This window comes from Macrobrachium rosenbergii, chromosome 50 (assembly GCF_040412425.1).
Source record: "Macrobrachium rosenbergii isolate ZJJX-2024 chromosome 50, ASM4041242v1, whole genome shotgun sequence".
NCBI classification, from domain to species: Eukaryota; Metazoa; Arthropoda; class Malacostraca; order Decapoda; family Palaemonidae; genus Macrobrachium; species Macrobrachium rosenbergii.
Window position 1 is genome coordinate 12,884,733 of NC_089790.1, and position 26,972 is coordinate 12,911,704.

Here is a 26,972-nt window from a genome sequence, read left to right on the forward strand (position 1 = left end):
CGTTGTGAGTGCATGATATGATATAGAATTTTCTTGGATTGTATTATTCTTTTCACGGTACATCACATTATTATAAGTAAAAAGCAACGAAAATAAAAATAACGGAATTTTAATATTAAAACATGTTTTATTTAACCAATTGCGTGTAGATCAGTCCCTGCAGATATATATCACGTTCGGTAGCATGGGCCATGCCCATATTAAAGGTCTGGCAAAATTAATATCGGCCATTATACCACGCATAATTATCATGTAAGTGCTAGAATGAAAAACAAAAGTATTACATCAAGGTATTACTTGACTAATATCTAGATTTCAGCGAGTGTTCTTCAGGACCTAGCTTGATATTTTTTTTCGATGACGTATCAGAGTATCGAGAGCGTTCTGACGTCACCAAAATTTAAAATTCCCGCCCGTAACGTCACTGCGCATGTACACGTGAGGAATTTCATCACACACGTGTTATTGTACTCTTGCATGATCCTGTACCGTGTCCCAAGAAACTGTAAACATGAAAATGGTTCACATAAATTGTTTATTATATGGCGATGAATCGCTTAAAACAAATTTTCTACACTGTTGTAAATATAAAAAAAAACATGATTATACTGTATTCCATTTAATATATGGGCCTGCATTATTGCATAATGTATAGCATACGCTACCGCATATGTGGATGGAAATGATGGGATGAATTCTCTTCACGGTTGATTTTCGTGGGTTATTCAGTTTTCTTATTCCGTCAAAGGGGAAATATGAAATAAATAATTTCGCTATCGCTTAGTATTAGCAACTCTGATTCTCATTTTCTATGAAAGTTATTGTTACATTACAAGAAATATCAGTTTTACTTATAAATATTACCCCTGGATTGTTCCTAATTAATTATAATTCCTTTATTGATGAGTATTATGATAAGAAATATATACAAATATTCCTTGCTTCTGGATTATTGGAACATGGCCGCGTTCAGCTCCCGAGTGAAAATAGATAACGCCCTTGGGGTACCAGGAATTTTAATATCATTCGCACGTAATTTTTCAGCGTGAATAGCTTGTTAATTTGACACGTGGATTTATTTTGTCAAAGTAAAACACACGAAAATAACACTGTCGTGGAGATCCACTGAAGAAGGATGCTGTGTTGTGGTTACGAAATATCGCATGAACGCGCCGCAGAACTACGCCATCTTGTCAGCAGGGTTAGGGGAGAAAACGCTGCTACGTAAGTACTCATTCAAATCTCTGACTTTTCCCAACGTTGACGTTATGTGCTGTAGTGTCAGTGGAAACTATGCACTCGGGGATGCATGAGTGAAAGGATTCTATAATCAACAGCGTATGGTATATACGGTGACTGAAAAGTGACGTTTATTGCTTCTCCATTATTCCACAACATCCCCGCCATGTCTCGCTTCGAGTTTTGATATTTTTTGAGCCGCAGCGCGTCGCGCGAACATGGTTGTGCCAGCCAGGTAAATAGCATCAGTTTGTGTTTGAAGCTCATGAAACGAATGTTATTTTGATGTTTGTTGCCAGGCCTTTATGCCTGGGCGTAGACGAAAGTCCGATTGGACTAGGCGTAGTTGGGTTGGCCCAGGCGTGAATTGGGGAATATACATTCTAAGGTAAAGGTTAAGAATATCTTTTGTAAGACGTTATCCACTTTCACTTTTGTATTCGTTTTCGTAATAAACGGTTAATAGCTTATTTACTTTAACATTTCCTCTTATTTAGTTATTTATTACCTTTGTTTTGTTGTAAAATTTACCGTGATATTTGTATCGAGTTATATTCAGGTGACGATTATTAACCTAAAATACCACAACCCTTTATTGGAGTTCGTATGCTGTGCTTTTAGGCCTCCTTAACAGGCCGATGCTTTGCCTAATATGAACATCGTAATAAAATCAATCACAAATTTACTGCTGCCTACCTGGATATTTGCAGTCTTTTGTTTGTTATAAATACATTCTCTTGGGCTAGTACTTGACGAATTGGGGCGACTGGGAGCGGTTGTGGTATCAAAGAAAAAAATGTACTTTCCAACCTTTGGAATTGGTATTAAAGTGAAATAATACCAGCAGCCTTGCTTATTCAACTAAGATGCAACTTAGAGAGGTGCGTGATACGTAGCTAGAGTGGCAAGATAATGGTGTTGCACCTCGCAGTGGGATTTATTGTTTATTGTTTGAGTTGCACTGGCTTCCTATCAAGGCTTGAACAATGTTTATAATGTGTGTGTGTAATGGCTCACCAAGCTGTCAAGACTAGGTGTCCAAAAGTTTTGAGATACTGTAGGCTGAATTACTGCTTCTAATACAGCCAGTGGATGGAGTCAGCACAAGAGTAGATGTCTGAAATTTGGTTATATGAGCCAAGATGCAATTTGGGTATAAGATTAAAAAGTTCAAGAAAAGTGAAAGACTTCTTTATTTCCGAGTGTTAGACAGTTTGAGTGTGACAACATAGAAGATGTTAAAGGCTATCTCGGGCAATTTGATGAATTGAGTTTGCGGGTCTCGGAGCACCTTTGGTGGAGGGGCGCCCCAGAAAAAAAGTATAATAAATGTTCTCAGTCTGTTGCTTTAACATTTGGGCAGACATCTGACAAAAGTCAGCCCATCGCCTTGGCTCGATGGCAGATCATTGGCTCCCAAACCTCGCATACCCACAGGGACCCCTCCAAAATTGTTAGCTGGGAGCCTGTGAAGGTCCATGGGACCCCCATTTTGGCGCCAAAAAGATCGCCATAGAAAACGCAATGAACAAAAATACTCCCTCTGTGCTTCATAACGGTAAGAAAAACGCTGCTTTTATCGGTGGTGCCGAAAGAAAAAGCAACAGGAAAACTACGAAACGGTAAGGTGGACCCTGTCGGGAAGTGGGGTTTTGGGTGGGGGAAAGCAACAGGTGGGTTCCATGCCGCCCGTAACGTACAGAATTCCCGTTTTGCTGACCCACTAGTCTGCATACAAAAGGTTGTCCTGCTATACTACATATGTGATGCTGACCCCCACTACATGATGCTACATACTCTACATTCGTGATGCTGCTTACCGTGATGCTGACCCACTAAACTGCATGTGACAGCGTCGCGGAAACCGCTAGCCTAGGCTACTTGTAGCTGACCCACTATACTACATACGTGAGGCTGACCCGGTACTCTGCACCTACGGAAACCGCTAGCCTAGGCTACTGGTAGCGTACGTAAACATGGGTTAGGCTACTCCCTACCTACATTAGAACGGACGCTGATTTTGTAATGGTAATTTGTTTTAACATTTCTGCTTTGTTTTGGGGATGGTGGAATGGTGCCACGCGCCTTATCCACATTTTGAATGATTCTTGGCAAGTTCGTATGTTCTGGCAAGAGGTAATGTTGCTCTGCGCGCGCTAGCCACAGGGGTTACAGAAAATGATAAACTGCATACTAGGCTCCATTCCAAAGCATCACAATTCATCTAGCAATAAAACAAATTAAAAAGAAAGGTAAATGCTGTACTTACCTTATTCAAAATCTTTCTGCACCAACGGTTCATGCAGCGCCATATGTAAACAGTGGCTGGATGAACCCCATCTTGAACGAAACGGCGGTTTCCTGCTTTGCAAGCACTACATAACCCGGAAAAGTCCCCTAGCAGTCTTTGCTGGTATAGCTACTTTGTGAATTCACCAGTGTTCGTAGGAACTCTAGAACCGTCAGAATGTACAGGTCTGTGTACCCATTGAATTCTTCCACAGTGTTAACTTTTGGGAACAAAATCAAATCATGACTCTCCATCGCAGTGTTTAGAGGTGGAAAGAACGCCTGACTCTGGTTGGCCTGGGCCTATGAATCATATCGATAGAACACATTGTGGTTGGTTTGAAGTACTGTATTTAATACGTAAGCCCTAGGGAATGACCTGGGTCAGCCTGAGATACGATTGGACGGAATTAAATTTCCTGCGGTCAGGTCGGGGTGACATACGGCGGCAGCCTTATGAACTACGGGGTGAGAGGAGCACCGCACTTCGGCCATCTTAAGAACCACAGGGGCGCAGTGCTGCATGACACCGTTCACGTCAGCTTTGTACTTAGAAAAAGTTCCGCTCCACTGAAAAAATTGTCGTTCGGGAAAATCAAGCAAATTGGTCAGGCAAGGTACTTTTTAAGTAGATTCGGGCATGCTGAACAACATTTATTCTATGCAAGTTTTCATTTAGAAGCATTGTTAGTGAGTTATAGGTGCATCTCTCAGTTGTCCACACTACCCATTAGCTGTAGAGGGTCATGGTAAAGATTGACCACAATATAGGAAGGTTTTAAATAACCTTCTGGAGTACTGATTCGGGAATCTCATCTCATGTTTTTATGTTTTTAATTTACTTACGTGTTTTTACTTGCAGAATTCTAAAATTAATATATCTTAAGCAAAGTTGCCAGTGTTACTCGCCACCCTTGCCCAAAAAACTGAGAGGGAAATGAAAAGATGAACACTGACCTTTGTACTCATTTAGTCAAGTTACAGCAAGGTGTAATTATACTTGGTTAACGATTAATTACATTTACTCATCAATTAACAATGGTTTACAAATTAATATCAGGGGCACAGATGAATAATAATAAATAAACTGCGATAATAAAGATTAGGTGGTGCCGTGAAGGATGAAATTCCTTGTCACACGTGGATTGATCCACACAACAAATGCAAGAGTGAGCTGAGGTTTTCCTGGGTCACTCACGATAAAGGCATCTCTCGTAGGAGCACAAAGTAACTGTCCAGTATATGGGTATCCTGAACTGAGGCCCGTCACACATGGGCGACGGGTTGGTGGACCTGTGGAAAAAAAAAAGTTAAGTACACCTTAGTTTTACCAGACCACTGAGTACACCTTAGTTTTACCAGACCACTGAGCTGATTAACAGCTCTCCTAGGGCTGGCCCAAAGGATTAGACTTATTTTATGTGGCTAAGAACCAATTGGTTACTTAGCAACAGGACCTACAGCTTATTGTGGAATCCGAACCACATTATAGCGAGAAATGAATTTCTATCACCAGAAATAAATTCCTCTAACTCTTCATCAGCCAGCCGCAGGAATTGAACTCCGGCCCATCAAGTGACAGTCTGAAGTTCAACCAAGTCGACCAACAAAGGGCTGTGGACCTGTGGAGTGGTCGAGGGAGAACAAGGGACGTCTTGCTTGTTACCAGAGCCAAAACACTCAACGAACCTGGGCACACATGGCCAAGGTTGCTTCTTATATTTTATGATTGTCTTTTGTGTTTTTTTGTCAGCATTGTAGCTCCTGCAGAATAGGAGACTAGTTTTTTTTTTTTTTTTTTTTTTTTTTGTATGATCTTCACTTCAGGCAGTATTTTGTTGTATAGTCGTGGTGCACAGTGTACAAATGCTCTCTCTCCCAATTTACAATTTGTCCTAAGTTCAAATAGCTTATATGCTTCGCTTACAATATTCATTTCAGGTCTAAAAAGGCTGAAGCAGTTTCTCAGAGATGTTGGTTCACCATATTTTAGTGCTTTAAAGACTCTAAGAAGTATTCTATACAGGTAGTGCTTGAGTTACAAAATTTGATTTTGCGATGGGGTTAGCAATTCATACCGATACAACAATATTTAGAAAATATTTTTCAATTTCGCGTGGGCGCAGTCAGCAGCATACAGTGAGGCAGCGAGAGACACCAAATTACAATAGACCAACTTTTCCTCCATCTCTTTATCCCATCTTCTAGTTAAAAAAGAACGAGAGAATGATAAATGTGTACAGCCATAAACGACCGAACGAGGAACTGCTCTTTTGCTAATAACAACTGAATCAGATAGCCACAGCTGGTTTGCTAGTATTTCAACCATCGTACGGTAGTAAACAATTACCGTAGTTATGTAACAAATGATGTTAAGTAGAATAGGCCTGATTAATTTTACATTATACCCTTATTCGCTATGGAAAAAGATCAGCAAGGAACTATACTGCTAAATTTAAGCCGCAAGTTGTAGCTGAAGCTTAGAAAACAATGTTCAAGCTGCTAATGACTATAAATTATCTTGCATCGGCAACATGGATGAAACTGAACCATAAATAAAATTGAGAGGAAAAGCATTTTAATCAAAACTACTGGGCATGAAAAACATATTACTGCTGTTTTCATGCTGATAAAAATACAGTAAATACGTAAAGCTTGTTTTATGATGAAATGGAATCTTGTTTTTTTTTTACACAAAACAAACTTCCCCTTAACGGCTAACGTCATCTATTAATGAAAAAAATAGCAATTATTAATTTCACAATCAGACGTTTTAAGTTATATTTTGACTTAAAAACACTTCGTATAACGAAAAATAACCTTATCTCATATAAATAAAGTATTGAGAGATTCATTTACGGTAACCAGAAGCAAGAAAAGCTCTCTGAACTGAGTTAAATATGGCAAAATAAACTTACCGCATAATTGATTTCCAAACCAAAACATTGATCGCTTTGATTGCAAAAGCGATAATGAGAATACATACAATATTATTGGATACAATGAAGTTAAGCCTAACTTTTTAAAAGATGCATATTTATGTTGATGTTTATATAAAATACAATATTATGTGAATATGCAGTAGATTACAGTAGGCTACCTTATACTGTATATGTATACAATATACCATAGTTTAGGCTAAGCTAATTCTTGTTTGCTATTAAATTTCTCTGTATTGAATTATCACAGGTCAGTCTGCGTGAACCTCCAGAATAAGCTGATATTAATATTTACTATAGAGTATAGGCAGTCCTCAGTTATCGGCGGAGGTTCCGTTCTGGGGGTGTGATGATAACCGGAAATTGCCACTAACTGAAAATCGGCAATTTCCGGCACTTTTTTGGGGCTTATCGGCACCGAAAAGCGCCGATTTATCGGTTATCCGCGCCAGTACCCAATTATCAGCACCGATAAGCAGAAATTGGCGATTTTCTGCGCCAAAAATTGCCAATTTTCGTCGCTAGACAAGCCCCATAAAACCGGATCGCCATTAACCAAGCCCGCCGTTAACTGGGGACTGCCTGTATACTGTATAGTGTGGGCTAGGCTACCATATATGTATAGATGGTATTGAATACCCTATTGTAGGCTAGACTATATTCAAGATATGTTTTTTCCAACAGACGATGGGTTTTTTGTAACCTAACCCCATTTTAAGTAGGGTAATACCTGTACAGTATTCTAATTTAGCTTTTACTGGGAGCCAGTGTAGCTCAGTGCTGGGGTTATTTTATCACAGAGACATAGTCCTTTTAGTAAGTCCTTTTAGTAACCTGCGACTTATTTTGTACTCGTAATTTTCTTAGTAGGAGACAGCAGTATATAAAGTTGCAATAGTCCAGCCTCGAAAGTATTTGGTTGCAAATTGCTGTTTTCAGAGTCTTCATTTAGGGATTTCCTAATAAATGCAACATTTCTAATATGATAGTTACAAGTTTTTGTAATATGCAATATATGGTTCTTCAACAATTTATTATCAATAAATACTCCTAAGTTCCTCACTGCTGCTATAATGTTAATTGTTGATGAACCAATTGTTATTCTTTAGAAGTGTTCATATTTTCGTAGTGCACTGTCAGATCCAAATAGCATACACTAAGGTCATAAAATTGAACTAATTGAATGCCACACAGACGCAAGCTAGCTCAGCACTGTACGTAAAACAGTAGGCTACTAATTAAATGCAGCATAAAACACGGAATAGGTAGTACGAAATTTACATAAAAATACCCATACTTAATGTTAAGAATATTGAGCCTACATTTGATTAATGAATGTACTGTCTGTGGGGTAGACTAAATCCAATAAATCTATTACTAAGGGAATGCCCCACAGAACTTGGCTAACACAGCACCGTCAACTGATAACCTAGCTCAGAGGTGAATGATTCATCCCTTCGAGAAAGGAACAGGCTAAATACCAAAGGGTATGTTGAGTTCATCCCAGACTTTAGTAATGATAAAAATAAGGTCAAATATGATACAACTGGGTATCTCAGTTGAATAAATCACAAGCAAGCAGAGGGCTCAGGAAAGAGGCAAGACTTGAGGTCCTGTCGTGTGAGTAGCTTGTAGTCTTCGGGAAGGAAATCCACTGCCTCAAACATACAAGTCGGGATTTTTGTCCTAAGCCTTCCTGCATTTTCATACATTTGTCGTCGTCTTAGGGTGGAGGAGGACCTTAGCGGTATTATGAGGGATATCGTATTGGCGTCATGGCAGGCAAGGACCCATCAACCTCCATCATAACCTTTGGGAGGTGCCACAATGATAGGCCCCTCAACTGGAGGTTCTAGCAGAAGGGCTCCCCCTACAGATGGATGCCAGGGCCGCCTGCCAAGCCACTCTTTCATTTCCACTTTTACACGGACTCGTAACGGCACTCCAGTATAGCCTGCCGTCTGTGCTGTCCACATGTAGAAAGCGATTGCCTTCTCATAGGTGGCCATTTTGGATGAATTGCCAGTTTGGATGTTGCAACTGCTCGAGAAGACTTGTTGTGGAGGAGTTAGCAGTGCAAAAGTGGCACTGTATTGAAAGGCTTTGCCCATAGGCAGTGCATTGTTAGCTCACATAAATGAATAATGAGTAGCCGTGTAAACAATTGCATGGAATGGAAATGGCATTCTGAACTAGGCAGTGTATGCAAAATAAGGAAGTGAGCTTGTCTAGGCTACACCTGTAAAGGAAAATGGTTTTGAAGAACTAAGTATGTGGCACTCCACGGGATTGGCACAATGGTGCAGATGGTATAAAATGTGCTGCTTGTCTACACATGAAGTGGAGCAACACAGGTAAACGTACTAGACACCAGCTAGGGTGCACATAAAGTGCAAATGGCATAGGCTAAGTACATAAAAAGATAAATAAATGCACTAGGCCAGCAATGGTGTACATGAAGCACAACTACATAGGCTAAGATAAATGCACTAGGCACTGATAGAAATTGAGGATTAACACACTGCACGGGTCATAGCCTACAATGCAGAAGTGTGTATTTGGAAACACTGCACGGTTCAAAACTTACAAATACCAAGGCATACGTGTTGTAACACGCTGCATGGGTCAAAGCCTACAAATGCAAAGGTACAATTACGTGGACTTAGGCACGGGTCAAAGCCTACAATGCAAAGGTATAATTAAGTGAATTTGCTTAACCTGGCCACGGACACAATGGTAACAGGAGCAGGTGTTCAATTTTAGAGTGAAATTAATCAAGAGGCACATTCAGCACAACAATAGGCACTGCAAGGGTGTACTTTGTTAGTAACACACAAAGTAAAAGGGGCATGTAGGTGCAAAATTGAGCTACAATAAGTATGAATAGGAGTGTAAGGACACAAGAACTGAGTAGCACATTAGTGCAGTCAGTTTAAGAAGTACATGGCAGTTAATGGTTTTAGCATATTGTAAAATTATAATATATATATATAGGATGTAGTAGCCCAGTAAAAGTGATTGCCTGTACAGGCAGTCCCTGCTTACTGGCAGCATCGGTTGATGGCGTTGCGATGTTATGGAGCTTGGCTAGCAACGTTGTTAACCAAATTTTTGGCATGGATCTCTGGTTAACGGTGCCGCTTAGCTGGGATTTTGGCACTGATTTCTTGTTAACAGCACCATGAAGCAGGGATTTAGGCACTATTTCGCCCATTTTCAAGTTAGCAGTGGTTCGCCAGCGACAGAACCCCTGCCGTTAACCTGGGTCTGCTTGTACTTGAAGTTGATATGTTTGCAACACATGTGGGGTTGTTAGGCTAAGCAGATAGTTAGGGAATATGAAATTCCAAATAGGACTGCGTAGTAAAATAAATGTAACGCCTATTTAACTCAGATCGGCTAAATATAATCCAGCGGCTCTCTCTCTCTCTCTCTTTTTCTCTGGCGATTATATATATTGTACTTAATGTTCCATAGCGAATTGTATATGCCTATCCTACTAAAATTGAAAGCAAAATGTGAATAGCTTGCTTAAATTTCAGGTTATCAAACTTCTGACCTGAGAAAATTTTGCCTTCGAGGCCAAAGCTTGTGAAATTGGTTTTATTATACTGCAAATTTTCCATTATAAAATAATACTCATCCGAACGTTCAATCCTTGCAAATTAATGCTAATTTTGCAAGCATTCACCCGATTTAAAATTATAGCATGCAAGAACAGCCAAAAAATGTAGCAACATATAAAACACATGGCTTGGTGAATTTCTAAAATATCCATAGCTTAAATTGTGAAGGGTTCAGACACAAAATCAAGCTCTAGCCATTGGCTTTCTACTGACCGAACATGGGCCAAAACAGATTTGCCATTTGTGTATATGCAAAAATGGACTAACTTCCGAATTGAGCAGTAAAATGGATGTTACATTACAAATAAAAAGTAATCTGAAAAATAACGCTTTAATCATTGTAAATGTGCATGAAATCTCGACAGTTCCTAATGCTACAATTCACTAACCTGAGCAGCACGGATTTTAAGTGCTTATTCGCTTGTGACTGGAATCTCGGCTCGTGTTTATGTTTTTAATTTACGTACGCGTTTTTACTTGGGGAGTTCCTACAATTATCTAGCTTAAGCAAGGTTGCCAGTGTTGCCAACCTTGGCCAAGCAATGGAGCACCATAAAATGGCTGACGGTGATACAAAAAGACTGTGAGGGAAATGGAAAGAAGATGAATACTAACCTTCGGTACTCTTTAAGTCAATTTACTGCAAGGCGTAATTATACTCAGTTAACGATTAATTACATTTACTTAGCAATTAATAACAGTAGTTTACAAATTAATACCAGGGCCACACACAAATAATAATAAATAAGCTGCAGTTATAAAGATTAGGCGGTACTGTGAGGGATGAAATTCCTCTCACACGTGGATGGATCCACATGAATGCAGGGGCAAGCTGAGGTTTTCCTGGGTCACTCACAATAAAGGCATGCCTTGTAGGAGTCCAAAGCAATGATCCAGTATAGGGGTACAGTATACTGAACTGAGGTCTGTCACACATGGGGCAACGGGTTGGCTCAGAACTGATACTGGTACAGGTCATCCTTGTCGTGGGTTGCATTAACGGGTAATGGTGGTACTGGTCATACACCATGGTCCTAGGAGGGGCCATTGGAGGAGACTGAAGTGTCTTCATCTCTCTTGAGAAAAAACTTTTATGACAAAACCCCAGCAAGTCGATTTGGAAGGAGACTTTCAAGAGATCGTTGTACAGGTATTCATATGTGTATAATATTCTTGGGGAGGTTGCCATGGCGCCACACTCAACTCTAGTCTTGTTAAAGCTCTTAACATAGGTGCGTTTCTGAAGCAAACCATTGTTTATGTTGCTTTGGTCCCAGATTGCCTGTGGTGTTTGCTGTAGTGAATACAGTAGTCTGATTTCCTGGTGAGACAGATTCTAACTGTCCAGATCAGGCAACTTTTTGGCAAACTTTGTCTTGAGAAGGTGTGACATGGTTTCTTCCCTTTTCTGTTGTTAGATTTCTGCACATTAGTCTCATTCTGCTGAACAATTTGGCATTAGATGTTCTTACTTCGGTAAAGGCAAGAGTAGAGAGAAGATCAAATTCTTGTGGTTCTTTAAAATATTTTGCAGCTTTGTGAAAATCCCCATGGGTATGAAGACAGCTTAGGCTAAATGTTTGGGTGTTACCAAGTCTTCTGTGTGTGGTTTTGGGAGGAGGCTTTTTTCCTCCTAAACCCAAGCTGGTAGCCCAGCCCTTTGTCTGGAAAGATCTAGGAGCCTTCCAAGCATTTTTACCCTCCTCTTGGCCATGACTATGAAGAGAGGGAGAGGAATGCTTGTAAAATGCATTCTAGCACCTTTGGAACAATGTGGGTATCTATGCCTTTGTGACAATCTCAGAATGATCCTGATGGCTCTTTGTTGCCCTTATTATTGTTGTTATTATTATTATTATTATTACAGGCAGTCCCTGGTTATTGGCGGGGGTTCCGTTTCTGGCAGCGTGGCGATAACCGAAAATCGGTGGTACTAGCATCGATAACCGGGGATTGGCACAGATAACAGGAGATTGGCGCATATCGGTGCCAGAAATCCAGTTATTGTCACTACATATTGGTTCTGCTTTTGCGAATCTGGCTCCTCTCAGCAGGAAAAGGGGATCAGGGATCAATTGCGAATGTGAAAGATTTCTGTTAAAATACAACTTGAAAAAAAAGTTACAAACAAGAGACCATTCAATGATGGTTCAAGTCATAACTGCTAATATTAGAAACAGAAACCTACCACTATGAACCAATCTATCTAGAAGAGATAAATATCTAGCTGAAGCAGACATCCATACTGGAGAATAGTATTCTAGTAAAGGAAGGAAAATGACCTAAGACAGGTTACATTGATTTTATCATTGTTGATAGTGTATGATGCGTCTTGTACAACACATGATTTTCGTGAGGCACTTGCTGACACTTTCCTTAGATGGTTCTCAAAAGTATGATGCAAATTGAAAGTTACACCTAAAATAGTTGAAGCTTAAGCCTCATTCAGTAGAGTCCCATCAACTGAAGGGAGGGGATGGGGTGGAAAATCTGTACAAGATTCACTAACCAACAGTCTTTTCGTTTTCCTGGAGTTCAACCTCATATCCCACCAACTACACCATTCACTAATCCGGTCCTTATCACAATTGAGACTAAGGGCAGCTTCATTTCTGATAAGTGGAGACTTGACTACACCTACAAGTGTTGCATCATCGACATAATGAATAATCTTGTTTTCCAAGCCAGCAACCGTATCACTTGTATGCACTAAAAATAATAGTGGCCCAAGAACACTACCTTGTGGAACTCCAGACACAATAAGTCTTGGTTCAGCAAAGATCCAATCAACAGCAGCCCTGTAAGGAAATCTTGTTGAAGTACAGTAAACTTAAAACATATCCACCTACTCCAAATTCCAGAGGGCTGTGTGATTTACTAAACTGAAAGCAGCACTAAAATCTATTTGAGTTATTCTACACTCAAAACCGGTATCAGGGTTCTCTTGCAAATGGCATGTCAAATCTAAAAGATCCCTGCAGGTACCTAACTGCTTCCTGTATGCATATTGAGTATCAGCTAACAATCCTTTAAGTTCTACGTACTTATATACAGTAGTGACTTAATAATAAGTAATATCAGAGACCAAAGGGAGAAAAGAAATTGGCCTGTAGTTAAAGCAGTCTGCAGATATGCCATTCTTTGGAACAGGCACTGTATTGCTAAACTTGCATGCATCACAAAGATTCAGCCAATCCTCAGTATTTTCGGGGGGATGCATATCACAACCCCCACGAATAGCTAAAATCTGCGAATACTTGACACCCCTCTGAAAATGCTTATGACTGCCTATTTTGATAGTACAAAACCATAAAACCCTCAATAAATGGTTATGCCTTAGTATTTTAATAGATTTATCATAAAAAGTGCATTTAGTCACAAAAATATGAAAATACAGTAATTTGTGAAGATTTCTATATGAGAAATTCAGTGAATAGGTGAGTTATCCACGAATAAAGTGTATATGTTCCTCGGAGAAATCCGCGAATAGGTGAAGCCGTGAATCCGGAACTGCAAATAGGCGGGGTCCACTGTACATCAGCATAGAAATCTATAGAATTTAACATTCTTGGGAGACAACACACTAGAAACCTTTTTAAAAATCAAATGGAAGAAACCATCAAGATCTTTTTACACCTCAGCTCTCAAGATTGTTGAGAATATTCTTAATATCCCCAAGGCGAAATGCAAATTTTGTAATAGGTTCAGGATGACAAGTGTCAGGGAGAGGGACATCCTCAGTCAATTGCTTAGCTCCAAAAGCTTGATGAAGCAGTTCAGCCTTTTCTTAAGGGCTAGTAACCAGTCTACCACCACAGATGAGGCTCAGTAATTCCTTCAAGTTTATTCTAGAAGGAATTAGTATAATTTTTCACAGCTATGTGATAAATTCTATTCACAGCACACCGAGACTCAAAAATGGTGAATGATTTAGTCTCCATGTGTTGAATTTAGTCTGTTTGTCTACATATGTCAAATCAAATCTTGGCAGGTCTTTTGTCCTGAATTTGTTAACCTTTCTAGCAACATACCTTACTAAAATAGCCATCAGCATTTCATTAAACTTCATGGGATCTGGATCTGATATAGCATCTGAAATATTAAGTGCCTGACAAGCTTCAATAATGCAATCTCAGTTGGCTCTAGATTTCAGCCAGACTGTTTTTCCAATGGTGGCTTTACAGCTGGCAGTTCCCAGTTATTGCCAGGCTCAGTTGTTGGTGATCTGGTTTTTGGCGCTTATCGGTGCTGAAAATCGCTGATTTTCGGTCAACTGTGATTTTCGCTTATGTCACGCTGTCAGAATGGAACACCTGCTGATAACCAGGGACTGCTTGTACATTATACTGATTAACATAACCACCTCAATGGTGCAGTGATCAGAAGTGCCTGTACACTTGCAGACCTTGGATTTGATGATAGCTGGAACTTTTGTGAATAGTGCATGAGGTCCTCAGTTAGCTGGACAAAATTGGAGGATACACAGAACTTGAGTAGACTGGCCATGTTGATCTGTGGAATTTTAATTATGCCACCCACTGTGCTTTGCACTGCAGTCTCCACAAAGAACAAAGGAAGATTTTGAATTCTGTGACTAAGCCATATAATCCTTTCCAAGAGACAGTCATATACATAGAATTATTGATATTTGGAGTAAGGTAAACAGCAAATATGTATACATTGTAGAACTTACTGAAAATCTTAAAACAAAGAAGTAAACTTTTAAGTTTTTCTGACAATAAATAGGTTGTCTGGACTTAGTGTATACAGCCATACCTTGCAAATGTTTGATGTTTAGGCGATATATAAAATTGGGGCCATCAAACCCTGTGATTAAAAACTCAGCCTTTGAGTTCTCACAGCTTACAAGTGTCTCGCATGAAAACATCAAATCATAGTTTGAAGGCACAACCTTGGAGGTCAAGAAAATTTTACCTTAAACCCTGAATATTGGAGTAAAGTACTTAACAGTTTTTCTTTTAGTAATGAGTAGCAGGCCCAGGGTTCAGCTCAGTGTCTCCTGAAAGAATTAAAATTAACAAAAAATTAGTAGCAAAACTAATACTCATGACAACAGCAACATAATAAAAGTCAACATAACAATAAACAATTCTAATTCAATCGACAATAACAGTATTTATGTTGTTTACAAAAATTACATTTGAAAGTATAAATAAACCTGACCATATGTCATTGAAAAAAGCTCTAGAAGGAACTGGTCAACAAGGTGGAGCTGGCGCAACTTGTAAGGCAAATACAAACCCCTCCAGGTTTGCCACAACAAAGGGTGGAGTACAGCCAAGATGGATTTAGGCACGCCTTGTAAGGCATATAAGAACCTCTCCAGGTTTGCCACAACAACTCGGGGAGGACAGTAAGGATGGAATTAGGCACACCTTGTAAGGCAAATAAGAACCCCACCAGGTTTGCCACAACAACCGGGGGAGGACAGTCAGGATGGATTTAGGAATTATGAAAAGCTTAGAAGGAAAAGATTAGGTAAAGAAGGAACTTTCCTGATAATCCACGAAAGAACTTTTGCTTTCTCATCAGCCTGCTCTACACTGAAAAAACTGAAAAGTGAACCAAAAAAAAAAGAGAAAAATGCATGATTGTACCCTCAAGCAAGGGAAGTCAAACCCAAGACCATGGAAGGCTATGGTACAGTGGCTATGGCACAGTCCAAAGTTGAAGAACATGGTTTGTATTAAGAGTAGCTTCTCTTAGAAGGGTTGCCTACCACCAAGGATAAAGGGTCCCTCCCACCAGCTGGTTTGATTTTGGAGTGTCCTCCTAGAAGATTTGCCTACCATGGCCAGAGAGCATTGTTTACCCTAACTTGTGTAGACAGGGACATCACACTCTGAAGTGAATGTTGCTAAAGAATAGCCACATTAACCCGCTACTTATTCAGCGAGGTATGGTTGAGGTGCTCTGAGAGACTCGGGTGACCCACTGTTCTCCTAGCCACATGTGCTCAGGTACCACCAAACTTTTCAGACCCTCAGCTCTTGTGGCTGGAAGTTACTGAGCAGCTTCTGGTGTGTATCAGGGAAAATGGACCATCTGTGATTGGTGTTCTAGATTATGTGGGTTTCAGAGGTTGGCACCTCATTTCAATATATTGCCTCCTTCACCATAGTTGGGAGGAACTCTGAACAGTCTTGTCAACCCTAGGAACTTCAACCTCCAGAGTGGGTTGTGATTTGTTCTTCACAGCATAAATTACTGTAGGTGCTGTATTACCCCTTTGGGAAGGCCTCATGCTGAGATCTCACACTGAAAATGTGTCTTGCTTCACAAATCATATTGGCGAGTTGGCAAGGTGTTAACAGCCATGCCTCATCTGAAGATTCCGAGAATTTTCTTGTAGTGAGCCTGCAGACATGTTGCAATCTGGCTCAAAGTCATAGCTATTAGCCTTTGCAACTATGGTTGGGTTGGAGACTTAAGGGTTATTGGTCCCTTACTTATTCTCATGATAGGGAACCTGACATTTCTTGTTGAGATTCAGCTTGCTAGTCAGATGTGAGACTGACCCCACATAAGGAGTAGGTCTCATATGTTAAAAAGGCACTGGTTTCTTTCCCTTTGGGAATAAATATCAAGTTATATAAGTAATTATTGTTTATATGCTTAACCCCTAAGGGACCAGCTGATTATATATTATGCAACCCCCCAGACTGGCCAAAGTGTAACGTTGGCCACTTTTGAAAAAAAAAAAAAAATCACAGCAATGGAAAGCGTAAGATCTGCAAATGCACTTGGTGTAAGAAAAAAAAGTTTTTTTTTTAATTTTCCCTATCTTCTACAAGAAGTTGAAAGTGACTATTTACAACCCTGTGCAGGGCCTCTCTTACAAAACACCTGTAAAATTTACAAAGTATTCACGGACTCACCTATTCGCGGATTTCTCTGTGGAACGTATATACACATTATTCATGGGAAATTCGCCCATTCGCGATATTTTTCATTGAGAAATATTGACTAATTACTGTATTTTCATATTTTCATGACTAAATGCACTTTTTGTGATAAAAGTATTAAAATACTTGGGTATAAGCATTTTCAGTTGTGTTTTTTTTTTTTTTTTTTTTTTTTTTTTTTTATCAAAGTAGGCAGTTCTCAGTGCTTTCAGAGGGTTTTAACTATTAGGGGGTTGCTGTACGCATCCCCCGCGAATACTTGGTGTTAACTGTATACATGTTTTTTCTAATAATTTATTTTATTTTATTTTGTAAAGTTATAATTACAGCTCACACAATATCATAACAGATAAGAACTAAATCAGTAACAAATTCTGAGTATATTTTATTATAAAATATTTACATTTACTGAAATCGGGAGATGCAGTAACTTTTTTGGAGGTATACATGATTTTTCTAATATTTCTTTGCACCTTTCTTTGCAAAATTACAATTATAACTGACATCATATCATAAAAGAAAAGAACTAAAACCAACAGCAATTCCTGGGTATATTTATGAGCAAATAAATAAAAAGACGTTGTGGGACAGAGAGGAGCAAGACATTCTACCTTCAAGTCAAGAACAATACTGATCTGCCTGAGACACCTACGATTGAGCTGAGCTGAATTCTTTAGTTGCCACTATTCATTTATGGGCCATTGAAGTGATGGAAACTTTCTCTCGCTCGATGCAGCCAAATTGTACGGTGCGTAATATTAATACTCTCAGAGGGGATGCATCCACACCCAAAACCTGTTTAGATCCTCTCATGAGGGGATCCGTCCATTAAGGGTTAAGGGAAAACTGGTTATTGCAATGAGGTCTATGCAATATACCTCATTGCAAGCTGGAATAGGCCATTGGAGCTAGTTAACAAGGTAGTTAACTGGTAGGTGAGTAAGTGGTGGGAAACACCCTCCTACCTGTGGTCACTGCACTTTTTCTTTGGTAGCAGTTGAGTGAGGATGTCTTGCTGAGCTCATGGTGACTCAAGTTGTTCAGTTTCTTTATACAGGACATCCCCGCTTAACGGCGTCATCAGTGAATGGTGTTTTGGTGTTACTATGCTTGGTTAGTGACATCATTAACCAGAATTTCAGCGATGCTCTCTAGTTAACGGTGCTGTTAAGTGGGGAATTTGGCACCAATCTCCGTTTAACAGCATTGTTAAGTGGGGATTTCAGCACCAATCTCTGGTTAACAGTGCCGTTTAGAGTGGTTTGCGGCGCTGTTATTGCTGACTTTTTGGTTAGTAGCGATTTTTGGTTACTGCCGCTTGGGGACACACACACACACACACACACACACACACACACACACACACACACACCCCGTGCCATTAACCTGGGACTGCCTACCTGATAATTTTTCCTGTGAACTGTGGCTGTACCTACAAACGAACAGCTAAGATGTGAAGGATGAGAGCAAGTTTGTGGTCACTTCACGTTCTGTGTCTGTGGTGCTCAGTCAAAATCCTAAGTTTGCTAAATAATGTAATGATTTGTCCCTAAAGTCTCTGCAGTTTCCTCTGCGACTTTTAGTTTTATTAAGTATGACAGTAGGTCCTCTCACTCATATGTTCAGAATTTTTCCTCATCCAGACATAGCTTACTAGGCCTGGTTAGCCATTGAGATCACTGTCACCATTGCGCTATATAGCATCTTGCTTGTAATCCCATCAGTTGGTGTTTAAACATTTCTCCAGCCTCTTACCTCAGCAGTCTCTTTGCTCTCCTTCCTCACCAGTCAGTCCAACATGCATTCTTAGATATACATTAACCTTTATGCATTTGCATCCTTCAGTTTGGCCCCTCTTTTTGTCTTCCATATTTAGCAAGTCTTCAAAATACTCATTCTCATCAACCCAGGGTTACTTTCACATCTGGCAGAATCTCTGTTTGCTTCTTTTATTCTTGTATTCCTTATTTTTATTGAGCTTTCTCTAAATTTACATGTAAAACAATTTATTTTGTCCAAAGGTCTTATTCACCTTTTTCCCTTAAAGTTAGAGTGGAAGGACAAACTTGCACACAGTAGTTGCTGCAGAGGTGAGGATCCTTCATCCCTAATAGTTGAAGTAATACGCAGCAACTAATAAAACAGTAGAGCACAGCACAACATCCCAAAACTTGATACAGTACATAGCCACTGTAATACAGTACACCTAAAAATCTTACAATTTAAGCTGTATAGAGAAATTAAACTATAGTACAGTAATAGAAAAGTACATAATGAGGAACTCTACCAAATAGACCAAATGTTGTACAGTATTAAGAAAACAATTTAAAGCCTTTCAAAACAAATTGCAACGTATAACACTGTCAGAAGAATGAAAAACATCTAGCAGAATAAAAAAGAAAAGAAAAATTGGTAAATTTATTAAATGCAAACCGTATTTAACTATGCAAGTCTTGTCAGGTATTGCTGCGAAACTCCTCAAAACCCATTTTACACAGATCTTACTAGATAACTTATGGGTATGGAAATATCTTTTTGTTATTGTTTGCTGTAAATGTATGATGCAGTACATGGTTTATGTGTAAATAAAATCATCTAAATCCCAAAAGGTTAAGACTGCCTTAACAATCTACTCTTTAAAGTGTTTGCTTTGATTTAAGACTTTTTTTTTTTTTTCTTTTTTCTTCCTTTATCTTTATTCGCCATGTAAGTTCATTGTCCCACCACTTGCCCACATGTTTACAACCATTCCTTTCCTGCTCATGCATTCAGCACATGAGGATCACTTAAACCTCAAGCCATGCCTCTTCTTACCATTCCAGGCAGTCCCTGGTTATCGGTGGGGGTTCCTTTCTTACGGTGTGACGATAACTGAAAATTGGCGATTTTTGGCACTTAGCGGCGCTGAAAAGCACCGATTTTTGGTTATTGCCGCCTCTGTTAAGTATGTATTGGAGCCAGTACCCAATTATCAATGCCGATAAGTGGAAATTGTCTATTTTCGGCGCCGAAAATGGCCAATTTTCGGCGCTAGACAAGCCTCGTAAAACTGGATCACTGATAACCAAGCCCGCCAATAACTGGGGACTGCCTGTACATCCGTATGTACTCTCTAGCCTGTACTAACTGAAAATCCAACAAACACTTTTCTTTGCCATGTACTCATTCCCAAGTATGTATGTATTCTCGGTTTAACCCCCAGTCAGGTTACTATTTTTAATTACTGCCTCTGGCTGAATCTATCTTGAGTGGCTCATTTCATAATTGGCTTTAGCAGAGATTTCAAGGATGGTTGAATGGATGTCCTTCCTGACTCCAACTCTCACTATTTATGTGGGCTTAGAACTGGCACTAAGTTGGGCTGACATGCCTCCCAAGTGGCTAAGTTTTCTCAGTTACCAAGTATGTGTATGAATAATTTATATAAACCATGTAGAGGGTATTATTAGACTCTTTTGTACTCCAGAAATTCCATGCCTATCAATTATGGCACAATTTAGAAACTAGCATGTCTTTGTCAAAGATTAAGCCTGGAATAGGGAAAATTAACCTTTTGTTTTGTGGTTTTAGAAACCTAGAATGTCTTTGTTAAAGAAAACTGGGTTCTCTGTGGTATTTGATTAGGCTAGTGCATGAGAACTAGCTCCATACCTTTCACCTTTATTAAAGGTAAACATTCATCATTTAGTTTTATGACAAACTTGTTGCTTGAGGATGTGGTTAATGTGGCGCAGTAGAAGTGTGATTCAGTTTTTGCTGCTCGTTATCTTAAGTATGTAGCATTGTGTCTAAAAATGGTAAAGTTTTTAGTCTGCTACTAGTAGCAGGTAAAGGCTTTTCATGAACCGAAGAAAGAGTAATCTTTTAGGCTCTTTATTTTAAATCCCAGGTTTTAATATTTTGGGGAGTATGAAAGTGCACATTTATAGGAAAATACCTGATTATCATAAAGATATTTAATTTTAGTTAACTGTCATTTTATAGGGCTTTTGGGCTCTGGCACAGGGGTCCTCTCACAATGCTCATGTTTCATTCTGGCTGAATTGGAGTGTTTTTTTTCTGCAAGGTCGATCTTTGCTGCAAAAATACAAGAGCCTTGCTTCCTGAATGGAATCCAACTTCTGGTGGCAGGAAGATCCAGAAAGGATTCCATATCAGGTAAGCTTTAGGTTTCATGCGAGAAGCCTTTAGCTTGATTGGCAGAGTGGATTTTGTCTAGCTTTACTACCAACCATCCTCTTCTCAATGTGGGGATTAGCTATCTTTAACAGTAGGTAAGATTCATTGTAAATAATATAAATTTTCATAATAAAATTTTTTGGATAATTACGTAATGTTAAAGTAGACTCTGCCCAACCTCCCCTCGACTTGTGGGCTTTCTAGCAAGAGGTATAAATTCAAAATACCTGGTGGAGAACAGGTGTAGCAAACAATCACCTATTAATGGAGATATAAGCTATCTTGAACAGTAGGTAGTAACAAGTGAATAAATTTTATTATAAAAATATATTTTTTGCCAAGATTTATGCCATTAATGAATTTAAATTTGCATTTGGTCTCTATTCTTTTTTCATAATTCATGTGTACTTCATTTTTAGGGTCATTACCAGCCACACTATCTCATTGTGTGGCAGAATACTTCAAATATTGCATTCCTGTACACAAGCGGTGGTTCTGCGTTGTGATCAAGTTTCAGATCATATATTTTTCCGTCCCAGTCATGTTTGCAGAAGGACAGTTAGACAAATTTCGTTGAAGATAATTGTTCTTCACTAGAATACAAGAGTGAAGAAAGATGAAACAGTCCAGTAATGGTTTTTATGGTAAAAGCAAAGTTTGTGTTAGAATATGTATACTCTACAAGATTGAGTGGTTTGTTGTAAGAATTGGTTTGAGACAGTAATTTTTTGTGTTCAGTATTGATATAAATGTAAAAGTAATGGATAGGACATGAAAGTGTTTGTCAGCAGGAAAAGTTGAAGGTGACTGGACGAGGGAGGTTAGTTTGAAAGTGTACTTAAGCAAAGGATGATGGAAGAGAGTGTGGATTAGGAAATATATGAGGGACAAAAGGAAACCAGGATGAGGGGACAGTGAATGTTAGTGTGGATGTTGGGAGTAATTATTGGCACATATTGGTGGGCTGAGTTAGGAGGTGAAAAACATAAGATAAAGTAGAAAGGTAACAAGGTCTTCACAGCAGTTAAGGACGAGGCTAGGGGAATAGCGGTGACTCTTTTGATTGACTTTATAAAATGTTTTTACAAAATGTATTTTAGAGAAATTGTGTAGTATCTGGAAAGTTAGAAGGGTTGAAAGGATGGGAAGTGTCATGGCAAAGTGGTTTGGTCATGGTGAGAGAATGAGAACCTGTAGCTTCATGAAATAATGTGTGCTGTAATCTGAAGTTTGGTAGGATAGAGGAGGAGGTGGAGACAAGGAAGTGCTCCTTCCATGACATAGGAAAATTGCCAGAATAGAAGAGACCCAACATTGAGGAGAGACATGAGTGCATGCAAGATGGAGGATTGTGGTGCTGATGGTAGACTGCTGAAGAGCCTTCATGTAAGCAATTAAAGGATGAACATGGCAGTAACATTCTATGGATGCCCTATGCAAGTAGGGAAAACAGTTTATTGTTGATAAAATGTAAACTCACTATTAATGTGTTTTTCTTAGATGGAAAATGTATTGTGCTTTCTTTGCATTTAACCATATTCCCCATTTAAGAAAGCCCTGTTAATGCAACATGTATTGCAGTGTATTTTTTTTGTTTTGGACTGCCCTGGTATTTGAGCTCAGTTGATAAATGTGGTAAAATGATTTTATTGTAGAAATTGGAAACCATGCTGTTACTCAATTGTTTATAATGATGTATGCTTTGATGTTGAGAATGTTATCCATATGCTTGCATGCTCTTAAAACACTAACAAGTGTTTGGGAAAAAAGTATGGGATGATGAAAAATTACATTTTCAATGAATGAGGTTGACATTAACTTTACTTCACATAGTAAGGCCCACACAAAGAAGTGTAGCTGTGTTGTTGCATTTAGAAAAAAATTGGATTCCATATTTTTATTATTGATTATGGTTCCCATATGATGTTAGTGTTAGAAGACACTGGTTAGCTTTGGGTGAATACATGGTGAACGTGATGTTTAGTCCTTTAATGTATGTTGAAGGGTGTTTGTTGGAGGTGTTCTCTCTCAGAAGGGCTTGTCATCATGAAGTGACCTGAGTGTTTATTTTTGTGCTTGAAATATGGGTGTTTGAAATGGAAGCCTTCACTATTTAGACGAGTAATATGAATTATGTATGAGATCCAAGTACTCTATGTTGCTTTAAGGTACTCGGAAAGTTTGCTGGATAGGCTTAATTTTAACGTAATGTAAGACAGTATCCCAAGTTTCACTTCATTTGTTGAAATATTTGCTTTGTTTGTCACAGCCTGTAGTGTTTTATTTTTTTCCCCCCAGTGGGGGTTCCGTTCCCGACAGCGTGACAACTGAAAATTGCCGATAATAGCACTGATCCCGGTTATCGGTGCTGATAGGAATATATCGGTGCAAAAAATCCAGTTATCGTCGTTGCTAGACAAGCCCTGTAAAACCGGATTGCCGATAACTGGGGAATATACACAGGCAGGCCCCGGTTATTGGCGGGAGTTCTATTCTGATGGCATGATAATAAGCGATTTTCGGCACTTTCCGACACCAAAAAGCAGCAAAAATCGCCAATATTCCAGTAGCAGTGCCTCTGCTAGGTATGTATTGGTGCTGATAAGCGGAAATATGCAATTGCCAATTTTCGCCGCCAGACAACCCATGTAAAACCGGATTTCCAACAGCCGAGCCCGCAGATAACCGTGGACTGCCAGTATATATATATATATATATATATATATATATATATATATATATATATATATATATATATATATATATATATATATATATATATATATATATATATATATATATATATATATATATGTATGTATATATATATGTATGTATATGTATGTATATGTATGTATATATGTATGTGTGTATATATGTATATATATATACATGTGTGTATATATATATGTGTATATATATATATATATATATATATATATATATATATATATATATATATATATATATATATATATATATATACATACATACACAGGCAGTCCCTGGTTAACAATATGGCACGGTTAACAGCGATTCGGATGAAAATTGGCAATTTTTGGCGCGAAAATCGCCAATTTCCGCTTATTATCAGTGCCGATACATACTTAACAGACGCGCCAGTAACAGAAAATCGCGTGCGCGCCGATAACCCCGAAAGCGCCAGAATTGCCAATTTTTGGTTAGCGGCAATTTTCGGTTATCTGATATCACACCCTCAAAAATGGAACCCGGGACTGCCTTGTATATATATATATATATATATATATATATATATATATATATATATATATATATATATATATATATATATATACTGTATATATAGATATATATAGATAGATATAGATATAGATATATATACACGCACACACATACAGGCAGTCACTTGCTATTTGGGGGGGTTCTGTTCTGACAGCATGATGATAACTGAAAATCGGCAATTTTTATAACTTTTTCAGCAGTTATTGACGCCAAAAATCACTGATTTTTGGTTATCACCACCTCTGTTAGGTATGTATCAGCACCAATACCCAATTATTGGCATGCCATAAAACCGGATCGCCAAGAACTGGGAACTGCATGCACACACACACACACACACACACACACACACACACACACACACACACACACACACACACACACACACACACACACACACACACACACACACACACACACACACACACACACACACACACACACACACACACACACACACACATCTCTCTATATCATGGTTCAGCAATTGAGGCTTCAGTTAATCACAGTTTTTTCTGTGGAACGTATCTCTAGATATATCACGGAAAATTCACTAGTTTGCGGATTTTTTCGCAGAACAATATTCACTAATTACCGTATTTTCATCTCTACATTTTTTATGATAAAAAATTATTCATTAGCTTTCAAATATTAACTGGCAGATGCTCACATTTGCTAGTTTATTAATAGTTCTGATGTAGTTAATATTGAAGTTGTACAGTCGACCCCCGGTATTCACGGGGGATGCGTACCATAACCCACCCTGTGGTGGCTAAAATCCGTGAATACTTAAATCCCTCAAAAAACACTTATAACTGCCTTTGTTGATATTTCAGAACACCAAAAAACCCTCTATAAATGCTTACACATGAATATTTTGTTTTATCACAAAAAGTGCATTCAGTCATGAAAATATGAAAATACAGTCATTTGTGAATATTTCTGAGAAAAATACAATGAAAAAGTTAATTTTCTGCAAATAATGTGTATACATGTTCCACAGAAAAAATCTGAGAATAGGTAATGCATGCAGTGAACCCTGAACCATAAATATTTACTCTGATACTCATAATGCAGGTGGTTCATAGTTACCACACAAAAACTCTACAGTCAAGCAACTTATATTTTGAATGGAAAAAGATTTCTTACCTGTACATTACTTTTATTTATAAAAGAAATTATGTCCTGCACGTCTTTGTGCATCATGTTCTCGTGCAGCTTGAAATCTTAGGTTCCAGTTTGTCGCAGTTTCAACAGCTTGCCGTTTTGCATCTCTTTGTTTGCCCGCAGACAGTCTCTGCTCTTGTTCATCAGTTTCTGTGGCCTGCCTTTGTGCATCCCTTGCTGTGCCAGCAGCCAGCCTTTGCTCCCTCTGTGCATCAGTTTCTGTGTTCTACCTGTCTGCTTGTCTTTGCCTCTCTACGGCTAATCTTTGTTACTGCTTTTTGTCAGTTTTTGTGGCCTGCCTTTGTGCATCCCTTGCTCTGCCAGCAGCCAGTCTTTGCACCCTCTGTTCGTCAGCGTCTATCACCTGCCTCTCCCCAGCTGCCATTGGCAGTTCTGGACCATCACCAGTAGTGCCTGCTTTTGTTGCAGAATTTTGTCTTGAATTGGATTTCTCCAGAGACATGCAACCCTAACTGGCGAAATCCAGAATCTGTCTGCGGAATCATCCTGCCCAGAATTCTTCCACATCCTGGAGAAATGCCCATTGTATTAAAATGTACTCTTGAAGACATCTTCACAATTCCAGGATCCTTTGAATCAGTCTTCAGCTCCTGAAGCATTCCTGGAGAGATGCTTACAGGCAGTCCCGGTTATCGGCGGGGGCTCTATTCCTGACGGCGGCATGATGATAACTGAAAATCACCGGTAATAGTGCTGATCCCCTGTTATCAGCACCGATAACCGGGGATCGGCACCACTGTTAAAAGTGGGGATCGATGCTGAAAATCCAGTTATTAACGTCACTAGACAAGTCCCGTCAAACTGGATCACCAGTAACCGAAGCCACCAATAATCGGGGACTACCTGCATTGAATTATAACATTTTCTTAAAAACTCCTGGATCCTGTGAAGCCTCCTTTAGCTCCTGAACGGATTCCTGTCGAATCCACTTCCTTCAAGTATGTTGGCTTCCCCTCAAAGAAATCTTTGAAGCCTTTCATCTCCAGGAAGGACCAGAAGCCTTCCCCTGTTCTTGCATACTAAAGAATAGAGTTTTATGGAGAAGAAAACGGAGACTCATGGCTTTGAAGAGCTTGGAGATTGTCTTGAAGCCTTTAGAATCCCCAGAAGCTTTTGGAAATCACATAAGTCTTCGGAATTCCCAGAAGCTTCAGGATATGCAAACAGAGGCAGGAAGGCAGCGAAGGAAATGAATACAATAGATGTAAACAGCATAATAAAAAGAAAATGTATTTTTTTTAATGCATATTTAACCCTCACAATCCAGGCTAAATATATATTAAGGACACCCCTGTACTGGGCTAAATTTAAAGATGGCCAGT

At 39.0% G+C, this 26,972-nt stretch overlaps 1 protein-coding gene across 1 annotated transcript in view; it reads left to right on the forward strand.

The window, feature by feature from the left end:
- Positions 1–944: 944 nt before the first annotated feature.
- The window catches only part of LOC136832631 (uncharacterized), a 95,847-nt gene continuing 69,819 nt past the window's right edge, over positions 945–26,972 (forward strand). Inside the window, 1 exon segment of the mRNA XM_067093886.1 lies at positions 945–1,224. The gene's annotated coding sequence lies outside the window, so the exon portion shown is untranslated.